Source organism: Lissotriton helveticus, chromosome 3_1 (assembly GCF_964261635.1).
Source record: "Lissotriton helveticus chromosome 3_1, aLisHel1.1, whole genome shotgun sequence".
Taxonomy (NCBI): domain Eukaryota; kingdom Metazoa; phylum Chordata; class Amphibia; order Caudata; family Salamandridae; genus Lissotriton; species Lissotriton helveticus.
The window spans coordinates 1,825,710,061-1,825,728,652 of record NC_136061.1 but is presented as its reverse complement, the minus strand read 5'-3'; positions in this window follow the sequence as shown (position 1 = coordinate 1,825,728,652).

Sequence of the window (18,592 nt, the reverse complement as noted above, 5' to 3'; positions counted from 1 at the left end):
AGAAAACATATGGAATGCAGATAATCCCGAAAAAACAATGTCATCAATATGTCAAGAACGCAAAGTTAGGTGAAAAAAGATGAATAACGAAATAGGAATAAAGAAATAAGGAAAATTTGAGTGCGCACTATATATTTTCCATCTACTTTGAAAGAATGTTTTCATAATGTATGGTTGTGGTGGTATCACCAGGTGATTTCAGAATAAAAAGGAAACCGTTATACCATCTAGTATACATGTGAAAACTATGCATGTCAAAAATGTATTATGCATGTCAAAAATGTTCTCATATTTGTGTATCAATAATTAAATGGCTACAATTTTAATGTCCATGTCTCTTTTTTGAAAACACTGATTTAAAGAAAACAATTCATAGAAAACAATTCAGATCTACACATCCGTTAAGTCCTTTCGGATACACCGTATTAAAAAAATTAATCCAGCGTATCTCTCTTCGCAGTAAATGTTGCATGTTGAATTTGGGTTTGTTCCAAAACCAAAAATCGTAGCTGACTTGGATTATGGTTATGTGAATTGAAATGCGTGGCTAATGGAGATTTGGAATTCTTAGTGCGAATGTTACTCTTGTGTTCAATTAGACGTGTTTTTATTTTTCGTTCCGTCTTGCCTACATAAGCCAGTCCACATGGACATTTTATCATGTAAATAAGGTTACTATTGTCACTAGTTGCTGTGACCCTCAATTTGATTGGCGTCCCCTTGTTAGGGTGAAGAAATTGATTGCCTTTAATGATGGTGTTACAATTGCCACAGTCTTAACATGGTAGTGTACCATTATATTCTCTATTTTTGCAATCATCCTTCTGATTCAATATTTCTTTGATGTTTCATGTGCGTAAATACGCAAATCTCGGTGGTTTTGAAAATATTCCATTGAAATCTTCTTCCATGGTTAGCAATGGCCAATGCTTCAATATGATTCTCTTTATATTGTAACTTTTAGTAGAAAATTTGGAAACGAATACCATTCTGTTTTCTTCTTGTGGTTTCATTCCTTGTTTTAGCAAATTCTCTCTTTCAAATTTTTCAACTTTTGTTACAGCTTCATCTAGAATGTTAGCGGGGTATCCTCTCTCTCGAAACTTCTTGACTGTGGTAAGCGTGCTGTCATGATATGATTCGTTTGTAGAAGAGATTCTTTTAAGAGGTAATAGTTGGGAAAACAGTAGGTGTTTTTTTAATGAGGGTTGATAAAAGCTTTTGAAATGTAAGAGGTTATTCCTATCAGTAGCTTTGGTATATAGGGTTGTATTCAATGTTCCGTCAGAGTTATGTACATGACATCCAAAAACTTTATTTTTTCTTTATGTATGGTGTGAGTGAAACTGATTCTATCATTTACTTTGTTCAAATTCTTAATAGGCTGAATAAATCCTTTCTATAGAATAAAAATATTGTCAATCTACCACTTGTGGGACACCCCCGCGCCGCACGGCCACCAGCTGCTGCGTGTGCCCCCTGCCTGCCCTCTGCCTCGCTGCTGCCTCGTTTGCCGGTTGCCGGCTGCCTCCGCTGCGGGGATTGTTTTGTCGAGCATTTGTGCCTGTCTTGCCAAAACTTCGTGTATCTCCTTTTTTCCCTTGTTTTGTCAAATAGTTGTGCCTGTCTTGTTTACTCCGTGTAACTTCTTATTTTTCCCCTTTTTTCCCTTGTTTTGTCAAATAGTTGTGCCTGTCTTGTTTACTCCGTGTAACTTCTTATTTTTCCCCTTATTTCCCTTGTTTTGTCAAATAGTTGTGCCTGGTTTGTCTAACCTCATTTTGCCCGTGTTTCTGGCTCTCCTTCCTTGTTGTCCGCCGCCCTCCGCCCTCCCTTCCCGCCACCGCCGCTTGTCCCCGCCCCTTTTTTCTCTTCTGTAACCCTCCCCGCTCCCGCCTCCCAGCTGCTCCGCCCACCCGCGCACTTCGCCTTAAATGGCGACCGTGCGAACGCGCAGCGGTCACGCGCAGCGGTCACGCGCAGCGGTCACGCGCAGCGGTCACGCGCAGCGGGCGCGCCGATTGTGCGCCGAAGGCGCGCCAAAGGTAAGCCCGTCTGCGTCCGTCCGCGACCGGATCGCGACCAGCGCCAGGACCCCTGGACCTCGAAGATCCCGACCGACCCGCAGGACGTACTCAGCCGCCACCCTCAGCGCACTCAACACCGGCCGACGCCCAGAGTGCCACCAAGCCACACCACGACGCACCCAGGGACCCTTCAGCTGCCACGCCTGCAAGTTCTCCTGCATCCGGACCTGCCTCGCACCAACACCCGCCAAGTCGAACTCCAGCAGCACCCACCTCAAGTGCATCCTGCTCAACACCCGCTCCGTCCACAGACACGCCATCGAACTCTGGAACCTCCTAGACGCCACAGGCCCTGACGTTGCCTTCCTCACGGAGACCTGGATGAACACCTCCTCAGCTCCAGACATCGCCATCGCTATCCCAGAGGGCTACAAGATCGTCCGGAGGGACCGAAACGCCAACCAGATGGGAGGAGGCATCGCCATCGTCCACAGGAGCACCATCCGCCTCACGACCAGCACCGACAACACCCTGACCAGCGCCGAACACCTGCATTTCCAGATCCACACCAACCCGAACACCACCCTCAGAGGCACCCTGATCTACCGACCCCCTGGACCACGCACACAATTCAGCGAGGACATCGCCGACTTCGTCAGCCCCCACGCCCTCCCCTCCGCCGACTACATCCTCCTGGGGGACCTCAACTTCCACCTGGAGAACAACAACGACCGCAACACCAGCACCCTGCTCGACAACCTCGCCAACCTGGGACTCAAGCAACTGGTGTCCACCCCCACCCATCTCGCCGGACACACACTCGACGCAGTCTTCTCGTCCAGCACAGACATCGACTTCAGCCACGCCACTGAACTTCAATGGACGGACCACAGCTGCGTCCACTTCACCTTCAAGAGAACGACGACTCACCACCACCAGCAACAGGCGGCCCGCAGAAGCTGGAACAAGATCACAGCACACCAGCTCGCCACCTCCCTGAGCCAGCACCCTCCTGCCAGCTCAGCGAACCCCAGCCAGGCCGCCGACAACCTCACGACGTGGATCAGCAACTGCGCGGACGAACTCGCCCCACTGAGGACCCCGCCTAGCAGACCCGGCAGCAAGAAGGCCCCATGGTTCACCGATGAACTCAAGAGCTCCAAGAAGAACTGCCGAGCCCTCGAGAAAGTCTGGAAAAGGGAACCGACACCGGACAACAGGACCTCCTTCAAAATTGCCACCCGGAAACACCACCAGCTGATCCGCGCCGCCAAGAAAACAGCATTCAAGGACCGGTTGGACAACAACGCACACAACTGCAAGGAACTCTTCAACATCGTGAAAGAGCTTTCCAACCCCAGCGCAGGAAACAGCGACATCACCCCATCGCAAGACCTCTGCAACTCCCTCGCGTCATACTTCCACAACAAGATCGCGGACATACACAACAGCTTCAACAACCAACCAACGCACACCATGACCGATCAACCACCCCCCACCACCACCCTCCACGCCTGGACCCCGATCAGCACCGAAGACACCATCCGCACGATGAACTCCATCCACTCCGGTTCACCGACCGACCCCTGCCCTCACCACGTCTTCAACAAGGCCGACGCCGTCATCGCACCCCACCTGCGAGACATCATCAACACATCCTTCGACACCACCATCTTCCCGGAGAGCTGGAAACACGCCGAACTCAGCGCTCTACTCAAGAAACCAACAGCGGACCCCACCGACCTCAAGAATTACCGCCCCATCTCGCTCCTCCCGTTTCCAGCCAAAGTCATCGAGAAGACCGTCAACAAACAGATGGCCGCCTTCCTCGAGACGAACGGATCCCTCGACCCCTCACAGTCCGGCTTCCGAGCCAACCACAGCACCGAGACCGCCCTCATCGCCGCCACCGATGACATCCGAGCCCTGATGGACAATGGAGAAACAGCGGCCCTCATCCTCCTAGACCTATCCGCGGCATTCGACACGGTCTGCCACCGCACCCTAGTACGGCGCCTCGGCAACATCGGAATCCAGGACAAGGCGCTGGAATGGATCATCTCCTTCCTCGACGGAAGAACACAGAGAGTCCGCTTACCACCGTACAAGTCAGAGGCCTCCGACGTCATCTGCGGCGTCCCCCAAGGATCATCTCTGAGCCCCACCCTCTTCAACGTCTACATGAGCCCCCTCGCGGCCATCGTACGCAAACACAACCTCAGCATAATCTCCTACGCCGACGACACCCAGCTGATCCTCTCCCTGACCCACGACCCCGCCGCCGCCAGAGCCAACCTGCACGAAGGGATGAAAGAGGTAGCCGAGTGGATGACGACCAGCCGCCTGAAGCTGAACTCTGACAAGACGGAGGTCCTCATCCTGGGCTCCTCACCCTCCGCCTGGGACGACTCCTGGTGGCCTCCCGCCCTGGGCACCGCACCCAAACCGGCAGACCATGCACGAAACCTGGGCTTCATCCTGGACTCCTCCCTCTCCATGACCAGGCAAGTCAACAACGTCTCCTCGGCGTGCTTCAACATCCTACGCATGCTACGGAAGATCTTCTGGTGGATCCCCACCGAGACCAGGAAGACCGTCACCCAGGCCCTCGTCACCAGCCGACTGGACTACGGCAACGCCCTCTACGCCGGTACCACCGCCAAGCTCCAGAAGAGACTCCAGCGGATCCAGAACGCCTCAGCCAGACTCATCCTCGACATCCCACGAACCAGCCACATCTCCGGACATCTGAGAGACCTTCACTGGCTCCCCGTCAACAAAAGAATCACCTTCCGCCTCCTCACCCACGCACACAAAGCCCTACACGACCAAGGCCCGAGCTACCTCAACAGTCGCGTCAACTTCTACGCTCCGAAACGCCACCTCCGATCAGCCAACCACGCCCTCGCCGCCGTCCCCCGCATCCGAAGAGCGACGACAGGAGGAAGGTCCTTCTCCTACCTGGCCGCCAAGACCTGGAACTCCCTCCCTCCCGACCTGCGCCTGACCCAAGACCACCTCTCCTTCAGGAAGAAGCTGAAGACCTGGCTGTTCGAGCAGTAGCGGCACCCCCCCCCCCAGCGCCTTGAGACCCTACGGGTATGTAGCGCGCTCTATAAGTGCCACTGATTGATTGATTGACCTTTTATACATAATTACATTTTCAATCCATTCTGGTTGGTTTAAAATATTATCTAGTTCGAATAGGTACATGAAAAAATTTGCATAAGCCGGAGCTGCGCAATTTCCCATTGAAGTACCAGAAGCTTGAATAAAATATATATTCCTTCTGCCATTTGAAGTAACTGTGGTAAAGGGTGAAATGGAGAAGATCCATCAAGAAAACTTTCAACTTCTGATCTTTGTCTGTCAACATCAAAAATGATTCTACTGCCTCTAATCCCAGGTTATGTGGGATTGATGTATATAGTGACCATACGTCAATAGTACATCAAATCATATCTTTGGTGCACTTCGGTTTTTGTTCTTCTAGGATATTTAAGAAATCCGTTGAATCTGTTTACATTATTTACCTAGGAGTGCGATTGCTCTAAAACTGTTTGGACAGTTCCTTCCAGTCTCTCATGAAGCTTATTACAAAGATGTGCAACATAAAATAAATGTATACTCCCTCAAGTTATCTCTGAAACAGTACTTTTAGTTTGTATCCAAATATGATTAAATTCCTTAGAATACATCTCTGTATTAACCTTCCACTTTGTTAGAAGATTAAGAGGGTGATATCTCAAACGATCTTGGACTTATAATAATGTAGGGCATTTATTGTAATAAATTAATTGAAATTTCACAAACTTTATGGGCGTTTTTAGGTCTCTTCTATTCCATCCCGTAGGGATGGTGGGCAAGATTTATAGTAAGGCTTTCGAAAAGTCTACCCAACTGCGGATCGCGTACAGTTCATGTGAGCCAGGCGCGTGCACAGGAATCCGCTCCCCCTACCCCTCCCACAAAGCAAGACAAGAACATCAAAGCGACCGCGGCAGCTCTGATTCCATTTGCCACCAGACACTTCATGCGCTCCGCAGGTCATAAACAGGACCATCTGCTCGTGAATCGGAATGCTGGCATGGTTGCCCAGCCCCCCTCCCAGCGCTGCCTATCCTCTGCCATTTTATGGTTTCCAATATGTCTTACTAAAACCTAGAGTGGCTCATGCATTCTTTAGTCGTCTCTTTTGCTGCTCAGCTTCAACCGGTGCCCGACATCACACCCCAGTCCTACGCTCCTCACATGCATCACACTGCCCCACCAGTGCTCTGTTTACCACCACTGCATGGCCCCAGCCCCTCTGAAACTTTGCAAAAGTGTCACTGCTGTTAAATTATCGGGCAGAATAAATAAAGCCACAGATGCAACTACCGGACTTTGAGAACTCTATTTAAATTACTGCAGCATCTGTCACGTGGTTAACTTTGGTGTCCTGTCTTCAGATGCACCCAGTTCTGGCGGTGTGCTCTTTGGCACTTTTCCCTAAACTGTCAGTTAACGCTTGCTATTGTTGTTGCTTTCCCTATAGTCACTTCTCTCCCCCTTCGCCCCTCACCCAGCATTGCTTGATGGTTCTATGTTTCTTCCTCTCTGCAAGCGCTGGATCGTGTGATGACCGAACTGGCCACCATGTGCGTCACTCAGCAGGACTTTGTCACCACTTTTTTTATTTATGCAAAACATGAGCAGTAGTGCCTCTGGACAAGGTATACGGGATGTAGGAGTACTGCGAGGAACACGGTCATTGCCAACATTTTCCCGAGGCCTGGTATAATCTGATTTGAAGAACAGGCAGCAATTAGAAGCATGTGAACAGTCTCCGCTCTTTAATAATTTCTATAGCACCAATCTGTGAATACTTTGTGCTGCATGAGACACCACAGATTGGGATTACAATAGAAAGAACATCGTTTTTTCTGCCTTTAGGTAATAAGGCTGATGTTTTAATATAGTACAGACTTTTTTAAACATGAATTTAAATATTACTGTATCGTGAACTTATCCCAGCAACAGCATCATAATTAGTGAAACTCCATATAGATTTCACACTGCTTGGAAGACTTTAGGGGGTAAAGTGTGTGTTCCTTGAGACAGTGGTGTTGTGTCGGGCGCGCAACGCCCATTGGGCTCAAAGGGCTTCAGACCCCCCTTGTCGTGTGTGTCAGCCCGGCTGAGAAAGCTTCTCGAGCACACACACACACACAGTTTTTGAGCTGCTGTGGGCTGACTCCGTCTTTTTGCAGCCTCACCCGAGTACTTCACAGGTCTTTAAAAGACCATTTACTTATTAAACAGCTTTGTTATTTTTCACCTTTTCTTAGAGCCCCTGCATCTCCACTCTGCATATTGCTGGAAGAGTCAGCCCCTCCCCCGAAATGTTAGTAGCCTCCCCACCCCCCAAATTTGGCTCTAATTGCGCCTCTATGTCGTATTGCAGGCTTCTGGTCCTTAGCGTGTACCAGTCTACCATCTGTGCGGTAGGACTGTTTACATAGGTGGGTTGTAGGGGCCTGTTTGCAGATTAGTGCCTCATATATTGAAAATTTGCTTCGAGGCATCTATGCATTAGGCAGAAGAGTTAGAAGGCCACACTTACAGTAAGAAGGAGCCAGACTGCGGTTTAGAAAGCCCAGCTGGGTACATCTCTTCTTTTAGAGCGCACCATAGGCATTCTTTTTTTCAAAATCACTACAAAAATGGCCCCTGGCACTCTTTTCAAATCCCAGTCATTTTTGATGGTACTTATTTTAATCGCACATACCATCACCCTTGTTGCTTTTCTAAGAATACAAACGAAACTTGGGGCCACGTTTAGAAATTAATTTAGACTTTGCGGTTTGCAAGTGGCATTTAATATTATCCCTTTTCTCTGCATACTGTAGATATACTTCAACCTTTCTTTTGTGCCTCTTCCCATGGTTATCTACCCCTTGACTTTATTGCCAATATAATGCATTTTAAATGTGTATACATGTGTATGATGGCTTCTGGAAGTGTGTAATTGCATGTGGAGCTGTGCAACTACATGCACCTATCGCTTAGTGATAAAACACACAAATCTAGTCGTCCACAAATGCTATCTCAAAGCGTTAGTAGTTTAAAGGCAGATAGTTTGTCTTCAGTAATGCATGTTACAAATGTCACTTAGCCATATGACAGTTTATGGTTTCTAAATTGCAGCAAACAGATGTGTTAATTGTTACACTGTTTATATTACGAGACATATTATGTGCAACTACTGATTACCAATTATGCAGCCATCCTTATGCCACCATTCCACATAATTCCATTACACAAATCCCCCCTACACAATTCCACCCCACACAAATCTGCAACTAACAATTCCAAACCAACCTACATCATTCAAACTCCACATACATCCCCTCCAAACCAAAACACATGCCTTAAAGGCCTTATCATTTACAACATCAATAGCTCTAACTCTAGTTTTACCTCTAATTGTCCTCCTTTTGTTTGCCATTTACTTTTGTTCTGCTCCTTTTGTTCAGCACTGCAAATAGTGAAGCGTTTCACACCCGGTTGGACCAAGTTTGAGCTATAGAAAACTACAAATAAATGACCCATTTAGTCTGCTACTGTTACATCCCGCCTCTGACCAGACCCCGGCTCTGTCTTTTCTCCTTTCATGCGCTATGACCAGCCTCTTCCCGATATGCACGGAGTTCTGTGGCCTCTTTCCATGACGTGCCCAACCTCCACTTACTCTCTGCCTATTCAACCTATGGTCCATTCTCCACTGAAGCAGTATCAGAGCAGACCATAGAAAGAACTATCACTAATGAAGCTGGGCAATCAAGAACATACTTGCTTAAAATCAGTATGCTAAAACGAGTACTCCTCTTGGGCACTATACTTGTCACTGTTCAATTGGACTGCATCGCCACACTAGGATCCTAAACTTCTAACCAAGTGGCTCCCATCACCTACTCCATGGCATACACGCCCTGTCGTATTGACAAAAGTACTACCTGCCTGAAGAGCCCAATGCACTAACAGTACCCATGTCTGCAAAATTCAGTCCTCTCTGACTAATACACTCACAGCAAACCCTTCTCTTCCCAATATAATCCCAGCAACCACGCTAGGCCCAATATACTCCCAGCAACACCCTCTCTCCAATATTCTCCCCAATATACTCCCAGCAAACCCCCCGCCCAAATATACTCCCAGCAAACCACCCTCTTCCCAATATACTCCCAGCAAACCACCCTCTCCCCAATATACTCCCAGCAAACCCCCCTCTCCCCAATATACTCCCAGCAAACCCCCCGCCCAAATATACTCCAAGCAAACCACCCTCTTCCCAATATACTCCCAGCAAACCACCCTCTCCCCAATATACTCCCAGCAAACCCCCCTCTCCCCAATATACTCCCAGCAAACCCCCCGCCCAAATATACTCCAAGCAAACCACCCTCTTCCCAATATACTCCCAGCAAACCACCCTCTCCCCAATATACTCCCAGCAAACCCCCCTCTCCCCAATATACTCCCAGCAAACCCCCCTCCCAAATATACTCCCAGCAAACCCTCCATCCCCAATATACTCCCAGCAAACCCTCCTCCCCAATATACTCCCAGCAAAGCCCCCCTCCCCAATATACTCCGAGCCTAAGTTATCTCTGAACTTCCCCAAGTCCTACAATGCCATACTAGGCACTAAATCACATCACATTAAATATACTTCAAAGAAATTAAACACAATGTAGATCACGGCAAGCACCACAATATTTCGATATAAACGAAGGGAACCCTTGGTCCTAGCCGACAGCTACTAAAAAGTCAACTCCCCTTATGCATGACGTCATGGGAAAATGATGCATTCGTGTCATCTTTAGTAGCCTAGCCGCTTGTTTAAAATGATCAGAGCTATGTTGCTTTAGTTGGGCAGGTGGAGGGCTCTATATTAACTCCTCAAAGGTGACCTCTCTGTGACCTCAGCACCCAATGCTACCAGTTGATGACCCCACGTCACTTAAGGCGCAATGCACCTCTCCTGGCTTTCCTTTTACAAAGTTTCGTTTTCAGGTGTGTTATGTCGGTTTAATCAACTGAAGTGAGCGAGGACTGAAATTCCGCAAATACACTGGATTGTTAAAAATACAGAACAGAAGTACCGTGTAGTGACTATGTGGAGTAATCTGGTCACCTTAGTTCACAGCCTAAAACAGAGGTGTCCAGCATTGGTTGGGTCACGTCACGTTTTCTGAGCAGGGTATGTAAATGATTTTCATGTAAATGTAGGTAAATGTATCTTATGCAGATATCTTTAAACTCGTGCTTCATGCTCTTGCGAAACAGTATTTCTTTAGATTATTTATTCCTCGGCATAACGTTGGTTTTACTCAAATGTGCATTATCGCTTAAAAGCAGCTACTTTTTCCCAAGGGAAAACCTGGTTTAAACATAACCGTTTGAAATGTAACACAGACAAATCTGAAATCATCTTCTTTGGCTCTTTCTCTTTCTAGGAGAGTCTCTTTTTATGTACCTGGCAGATCTCTCAGATCTGCCCATCCACATCTTATGGTCACCCCTAAACATCTGAGAGCCCGCAAAGGCGGTCGCTCCTTTCAAGTGCTAGTGGCTGGACTGTGGAATAATATTGGGGCCCATCGGGAGACGGGGAGGGGAAAGACCGACCGGAGACAAGATAAGGTGTGATAAAGGCCGCTTTATTGGGAAACAGGTGCATCTGAACCATACCACATCCTTGGCCTTTGCCGTACAAAAGTAGGCCTAGCTAAATATGCACATACCTGACCAAAACCCCCAACCCCCACCCCTAAAACATTGCCCCCGCAAACAACATAAACATAAGTACCAACTCTCCAAACACCTGCCTCAACTGTTTAAACTCTTGCCATCTGTACACTCCCTCCCCCTCTGTCCAGGAACCTCATTCCTCCTAACCTACCCCCCCCCCCCTTAACTAGGAAAAAGCGCAACTCGGAAGCCCCATATGGCTTCCGACCCCCCCCTAGGGCCCCTGCACCTTCGGATACCTGCGCACCCCTAGAGCCAGATCCACTGCCTCCTTCAGCTGCACAATATATAGCTCCATCCCGTATCGTGATAAATGCACTCCATCCTCCCTGAAGAAATACACTGCCCCATACCTCAGCTCCGGGTGTTCCATCCTACCCAAACCTTCTCACAGAAAACCCGCATTTCCCTATTAATCTTCCTCTGTGTCCTGTCAATAGCCGCAGGCCTCTCTGCCCCCCTCAAGCATCGTCTGGGAATGAATTCCGACCAAATGACGTGACACCCCGCCCACTGTCTCCTAATTTCCAGCAAATCCCTCTTCATTTGTTTTACCAGTGCCAGTCCTTTACACTGCACCAAATCATTCTCCCCCAGGTGAATGACTACCACATCCGGACAGACCCACCCCGCACAACATTATTCAAAACTGGCACCCACTCGTGCCAACGCATGCCCCCTTTGCCCATCCAATGACACCTAAACAACTGGTCATCCAACTCCAAATTGAGGCTCCTGTGATTTTCCCATTCGGCCCTCTCCACTATCTTTACAAAGGAATGGCCCACCACATAAATGCTCATCGTTGCCGCTGTAGGCCCCGCCACCACACCTGCAAATATACATATATAAGCAATGGGCCAAACATGTCCTCACTCCACTCCTTCCCCCCGCATCCTGACGTACGTCCTATAACAGTCCGATTTCCCGCGCCCCAGCCTTTTTATCTCTTCCTTTCCCCAACCCCTTTGCGCCGCCTCCGTCGCCGCACCAATGCGGAAGGAATGCGTTCCGAATTCCTTCGGGTCCTCACCCATAGACCGCAGGGCATGCCGCAGGACCCACAGTAACTGAGCCGCCGTCACCCGACCGGCATCTCCCCGGCAAAATACCTCCGCCCCGTCCTGCGCCTGTCCCCTCGCCAGTCGCCTCCCCCACTCCGCCGGACAAACCGCCTCCGTTCCGGGACCCAGCACCACCCATGTACCCTCTCCACGCTGGTCTGTCTTCGACCGTCGCAGTCGCACCGCCACCTCCCGGCCTCGCAACTCTACTTCCCCCCACTTCACTCCCGGCCGTCCGTGCAACCCCACCAACTCCGACACCCGGAACGCTCCAAAAAGCATCCACGACATAAGCGTGGAAAACAAAACCGCCTCCGCTTGATCCCTGCACACTCCTGGTAAACGGCGCACCAAGCCTTCCAGCATCACTTCGGTAATTGGACATCGCTGCCGCGCCCCTTTTTCCCTCTCCCAACCCTCCAAGAGACGCCCCCCAACTCACCTGCAGAAGGCGCATAACCCCACCAGAGCTTCCCCATGAACGCCACTCCTGCCAACTTCCCCGCAATGGTCACCCTCGCCAGCCCCTTGTCCATCAGACTGAGCATAAACCGCACTACCTGCTCCTCCCGACGCCACTTGCCACGCTGCCTTACCGCTCCGAAACGTAGAAACTCCAGCCAAGCTTGTTCATACGCCTGCCGCTACAGACGTCCTCACCAACTGAACAACCCGCGCTCTCCCACCAACCAAAGCTCATCCGGCACCGGCGCCTTGACTGCGGCCTCCTCCGTGGCTAGCCCATGGAACCTCCGCCACTGTGAACGAGACAAAGCATCCGCAATCTCATTGTCCACCCCCGGCACATGCTGAGCTTGAAACAGAATGTCATGTTCCAGGCACTTCAGGACAAAAATGTGCATCAGCTTCAGCACCTGTGGCTCACTTGCGGACTGCCGGTTCACCACCTGCACCACCGACATATTGTCCACCCTGAACAAGACTCGCTTGTGTGCCAGCTCCTGCGCCCACACCGTCACCGCCACCACCAACGGGAAAAGCTCCAGGAACGCAATGTTCCTCCCCACCGCCTGCCACTGAGCCGGCCACTGCTCCGCACACCACCTCCCTGCCCAGTACAAACCGAAGCCGCCGACTCCCGCCGCGTCCGATGACATTGTGACGTCCCACTGCCAGTCCTCCGGTGGCGCCATGGGCACTCCATTAAAGCGCCCCAGAAAAGCCATCCACATGCTCAAGTCCTCTCTTGAACCTGCCGACAAACGCACGTGATGATGAGGCAACGTCAGGCCGGACAATGGCAGCCCCAACCGACGGCAGAACGTCCTCCCCGCCCGCACCACACGGCACGCAAAGTTCAAATGCCCGAGCAACACCTGCACCTCCCGCACCTTCACCTTCGGCCTGGCCAACATGCCCCTCACCAAGTCCATCATCACCACCCGCTTATCCTGTGGTAGGCGTGCTTCCATGGCCGCTGAGTCGAGCTCTATCCCGAGGAAGGACAGCACCGTGCTCGGACCCTGAGTCTTCTCCGGCGCCAAGGGAACCCCTAGGTAACCCATTAGGTCCGTAAAACCGTCCAGCTGCCGCTGGCAGTCCGTCGAACCAGGCCGTCCCACCAGGAAGAAGTCGTCCAGGTAGTGCGTCACCGCCTCAGAGCCTGTGCGCCAGGAAAAAGCCCACTGCAAGAAGGAGCTGAACCTCTCAAACAATGCACACGACACCGAGCACCCCATAGGCAGTGCTCTATCCACGAAAATGAGGCCGTCAAACTGGATCCCCAACAATTGATGATCTGCTGGATGCACCGGCAAGAACCTGAACGCGGACTTCACATCACATTTTGCCACGAGCGCACCCCTCCCCGCTGTCGTCACCAGCCTCCTCGCCACGTCTACAGACGAGTACGACACCGACGCCAACTCCGCCGAGATGTAATCATTCACCGACGTGCCCTCTGGCAAGGACAGATGCTGGATCAGACGGAACTGCCCCGGCTCCTTCTTTGGAACCACTCCAATCGGCGAAATGATCAAGTCCGGCAGGGGCGGCTCCTGAAACGGACCCACCATCCGCCCTTCCTTCACCTCCTTAAAGAGCTTCTCCCGGACGATGCCTCTGTGTGCGTTCACGGACTTCAGATTCTCAGCCCACCAAGTGATCCGCGGACCCTCGTACCCCAAACGGAAACCCACCCTGAAGCCCCGACGCAGCACAGCCGCATCGTCCGCTCGCGGATACGCCGCCAGGAGAGGTTCGAGCCTATCCAAACTCACCGGTGTACGAGCCTTTTCCCAAGGCACTGCCCCCTCCCCTGCCGCCCCCTCTCCCCCCACCGGGAGCCACCGGCTGTTGCCCCTGAACGGGCCCTCCTCCGAGCCCCCAGCAGCGCACCACTGGGTGTCTCTTCCCGCACTTAGAACATTCGTGCCAAAAACGGCACGTCTGCCTGAGGCAGGACCCCCTATTGAAGTCCCAGCAGGCCCCGACGCTGTTAGTAATTCCGGCGTCTCCCGACCCCATCCCCCCATGGGTGGGGCGGGCTGTAAAGGGGGTCAACGCCAGCGGAAGCGCACTGGCTGTGTAGATGGTGCGGCCAAGTTTCGCCCCACTCATCGTCTGCTGATAAAAATCCGCATCCAGCTCGCCCCACTGTGCCTCCGGATCAGACGCCATGCGCGCCCGAAACTCCTCGTCGTAATGCGACCAAGCGTAACCTTCGTAAGTCACTTCAGCCCGCCGCACCATGTCCATATATTTAAAAAATGCAACCGACCTGTCCGGATACTTTTCGCAGTATACACTAGCGTAGATCAGGAAGGCCGCTGACCAATTTTCAATGGTCACCGGGACCTTGGGGCGCCTAGCTAACTCCTGCTCCTCCTCCTTTGAGCCCTCTTTGGCCATCAATTCCCTGTGAAGTAACTTCAGAATCTCCACGTATTCCCCTTTCCAAATTTTCTCCTTCATCGCTAATGACAAGTGCGCCCCCAGTGGCTTCGCCACCCCCATATAGGGCAGCTTCCTGATTGGCACCTCACAACTCTCCATCGCCCCGACGCCAGCCGCCGCCGACCCCCCTGCTTTTGCCGCATCTCCGCTCGTCGCGCTCCCCGCCTCCGAGGTGCCCGCCACCTCCTTCATCTCTGTACCTACCCCTGCATCCATCACATACCTGCCCTTCACCAATCGCACTGCCTCCCCTCCCCCAGCATCCGTGCCCACAGACACCTGGCCTCCTCCAGACACCCGGCCTCCCTGAGGCCCGCCCAAGGCACTCCCCAACCGTGCACCGTCCTTACCTGGCGTCAAGGCTGGCGTCCGCACCGGATCCCGCCGCCTAACCAGTTCCGCTGGGGGGGCCGTCACTCGCGGCACCGTCTGCCGGGGGCGTTCCTGCAAAATACTGCCAACAACATTACTCGTCTCCCACTCCCACTCCCTGAGCTCCCCCTCCTCCTCTGACTCCATTTCTCCTTTTCCTTCCCTCCACTGCCGCGGTAGACCACTGCCCGTACTCCTGCTCAATCCTGCCTTGTCCCTGCATGCCTTCATCAATGCCCCCAGGTCCACACTCCCCCTCCTTCCACTCTCAGCATGATAGTCCGTGAATCCAGTCACATTCGCACTCCATCCCCGTCCCCCGGCGGCCGTCTCGACCCATCGGGAGGGGGGCGGCGGAGACCTATAGCCTTGCCATCCGCTGTCCACACGTGCCTGGTCCCTCGGTGGAGCGCGGCCTCCCGTACAAAGCTGAGCCGGCCCATCCTCTCGGCGGGTTGGAGCCGCATGCTGCTCACCCGAGCCCCTTGCCCACTGCTACTGCCAAGAAAAAAGCGGGGAAGTCCAGCATGCCGAGGAAAACTCTCCCCCTTCGCCCGCCCAACCTCCTGGTGCCCCTCTCCCCCACCCCGTCGCGCCGGTCGTCCCCACCACCCCCTTCCCACCCCACTCCTCGCCCCCCCTGCACCCACCCCAAAAGCCCCACACGCCCCACATCCCCGCGCTCCACCCCCACCTCCCCCCGCTACCCCTCCACCTTCATGGCTCCACTCACTGCACCCCCCCCCACCCGCCCCCTCCCCCTTGGCATCCCCTCACCCCTCCCCTGGCCCCCTCCTGCCCCCCCCCTCTGACCTGCCTCTACTCCCCCACCCCGTGGCGACACCGGCCTGCTGGGCCCCACCTCGCCCCCTCCCCTCCCGACGATGACCCCCAGTCCAGGTCGCTCTCTCTCACCCTTCCCCCAGCCCCCCCTCCCCCTCCAAATGGTCAATGAGCAAGGGAGACACCCCCCCTCCACCTGCCCCCCCTCCCACTCCCCCCTCTGCACCCTGACCCCCCCCCCTCCCCCCACATCCCCCATCCCCACCACTCGGTTTCCTGGCAGCCCCTCAGGACCCCCTCCCCTCCTGGGCACACCCCCCTCTGGCCAAACGAGTCCCTGCTCCCCTGAGCCCCCTGCCCCCCCCTCCCAACCTGGCATTCCTCCTCGGCTTCCTTGCCCCCCCTCTGCCCCTCTCTCCACTGCCTACCTCCTTCGCCCCCCCTGAGCCACTCTCCCCCGGTCCCTCCACCCCCGCCCCCCCATGAACTGTAGCGGCGCCTTCCCAACCCCCACGCCTCTTCGCCGCACCTCTCTTTCGCAGCGGCGCCCCAGCCACCCGCTGGCCCCGCCGCGCGCTGCTCCGCCTCCGCTCACCGCTCCCTCCTCCCTCCTCACCCTCGACGGCTCACAGGCCACAACCGCCGCCGCGGCGCTGTCAGCAGCGCGCCGCGGTGGTCTTACCCGCACTTCCCCGCGCAGCAGATCCATCCGGCCGGCTTCCCCCAAGAGGCGCAGAGCCTCACGCACTCGGGGATCCGCCAGCGCTTCAGCCGCCATTCTGCACAGGTACGAACCGCTCCGGCCGTCCACGTCGATGACACAGCACCCGCCGACCCGCCGCGTTCAAAGCCTCCCTGCTACACCGCCACTCGCCGCCGCCAAATGTCACCACCCGGCTACCGTTCTTCACGTCCTACGCTAGCTCCCCACTGCCAACCACACTAACTGTACTTCGAACCTACGATCACCACAACTTCCCTGACAACAACTTGCTGGGTCCTATGCTAGCTCCCCACTGCCAAAAACACTAACTGTAGTTCGAACCTACGATCACCACAACTTCCCTGACAACAACTTCCCTGCCTAACTCGGCTGCTGGGTCACTGTCCCTAAAATGGTGCACAGTGACGCAAAATGGCCATATTTATTTAACCCCAGCCCAAAAGGAGCCCAAACCAGCCCAATGCCGCCCAAGAAGCCCAACCAGCCCAAACTCGCCTTCCTGTCCTCGTCCTATCTCTTCCCCCCCACCCCCCGCAAAGCCCCAATCTCACTTAGACAGGTCACTAATCTGCTTGCTCTCCGGAAACAACTGAAAACCTGGCTGTTTCAGCAAATAAACTAATATTTACGTTGTCTATCTGGTCTTCGTCCACGATCTAATTTGGTTAATGGGATGATCCCAGGGACAAGTAAAGACAATAGGGTTGTGGTCGGATATAGTTCTTGGGTTAGTTTCAATCTTGATAGACCCAACAATTTGGAGGGAGGTGAAAACGTAATCAATACGAACCATTTTATTGTGGGGTATTGAATAAAAAGTATAACCCTCTTGATTTGGATGATGATAATGCCATGTATCCGACAAACCGTGTTCAATCAGGAGAATCCGGAGCGCCTTATAAACTTGGGGCTTTCGTCCAACATATCCCTACTTTCCTCAGCGATCGGAATACTGAAGAAAGCATTCTTCAGATCAATCACAGAAAACCAGGCAGCTGAGGCAGGGACCATAGTCAATAAAGCAGTAATGTCCGGAACAACAGGAAACTGTGGCACAACAATCTTATTGACCTCTCGAAGGTCGATCACAAATCGATACACAGGTGGCTGAGAAGAGTTAGTACGCTTAAGAATAGGCAGAACAGGACTGTTACACACATTACCTCTCATTTCTTCAACCACACCTTTCTCAACCAAATAATCAATAATCGCTAAAAGAGCTCTTTCACCATCACTGGAAATTTTGTACTGAGGAATGCGTGGCAATTTAGCATTTGATTTAAGCGTAACAACGTAGGGTGGAATCTGCAAAAGACCAACATCATTAGGACCCGTAGCCCAAAGTGTATCAGGGAGAGAACGCAATTCCAGCGGCAGGCAATCCTTAGACAAATACATCGGGGAGATCACTTTCTTACCAAAGGTAAGATGTACTCCCAACGAAGAACAATATAATGTCGCATGCAATCTTTTCCACAAGTCCAAACCCAACAAATTCTCACCACAACCAGTCGTTAGAATAACGGGAGCCTCCAATTCACAAGGACCAATAGAAAGGGGCAAAGGACTAGAAACCGGGTTGCTAACTGGGGCGCCAGAAAATCCTAACGAAACATTCGTCAAGGCAGACGAAGGGGCGCCAGGGAGTTTAGAGTGCATGATAGAACTCTTTGTTGCACCAGTATCCAAAAGAAAAGGTTCTGCCACACCTGATGTAATCACTTCAACATAAGGCCCACTCTGGTCTACTGGAACGGACACTAGTCCCTCTCTTTGTCCATGGCTGTCCTAGCTATCATTAAAACCAGCACTCTCGCTTCCAACATAATAATCATTAATGTAGTACTGAGCAGACTGGACGTTCGGAACGTTCTGTCGGTCAAAATAATTTGCAGAATTCTGGGGGGAAA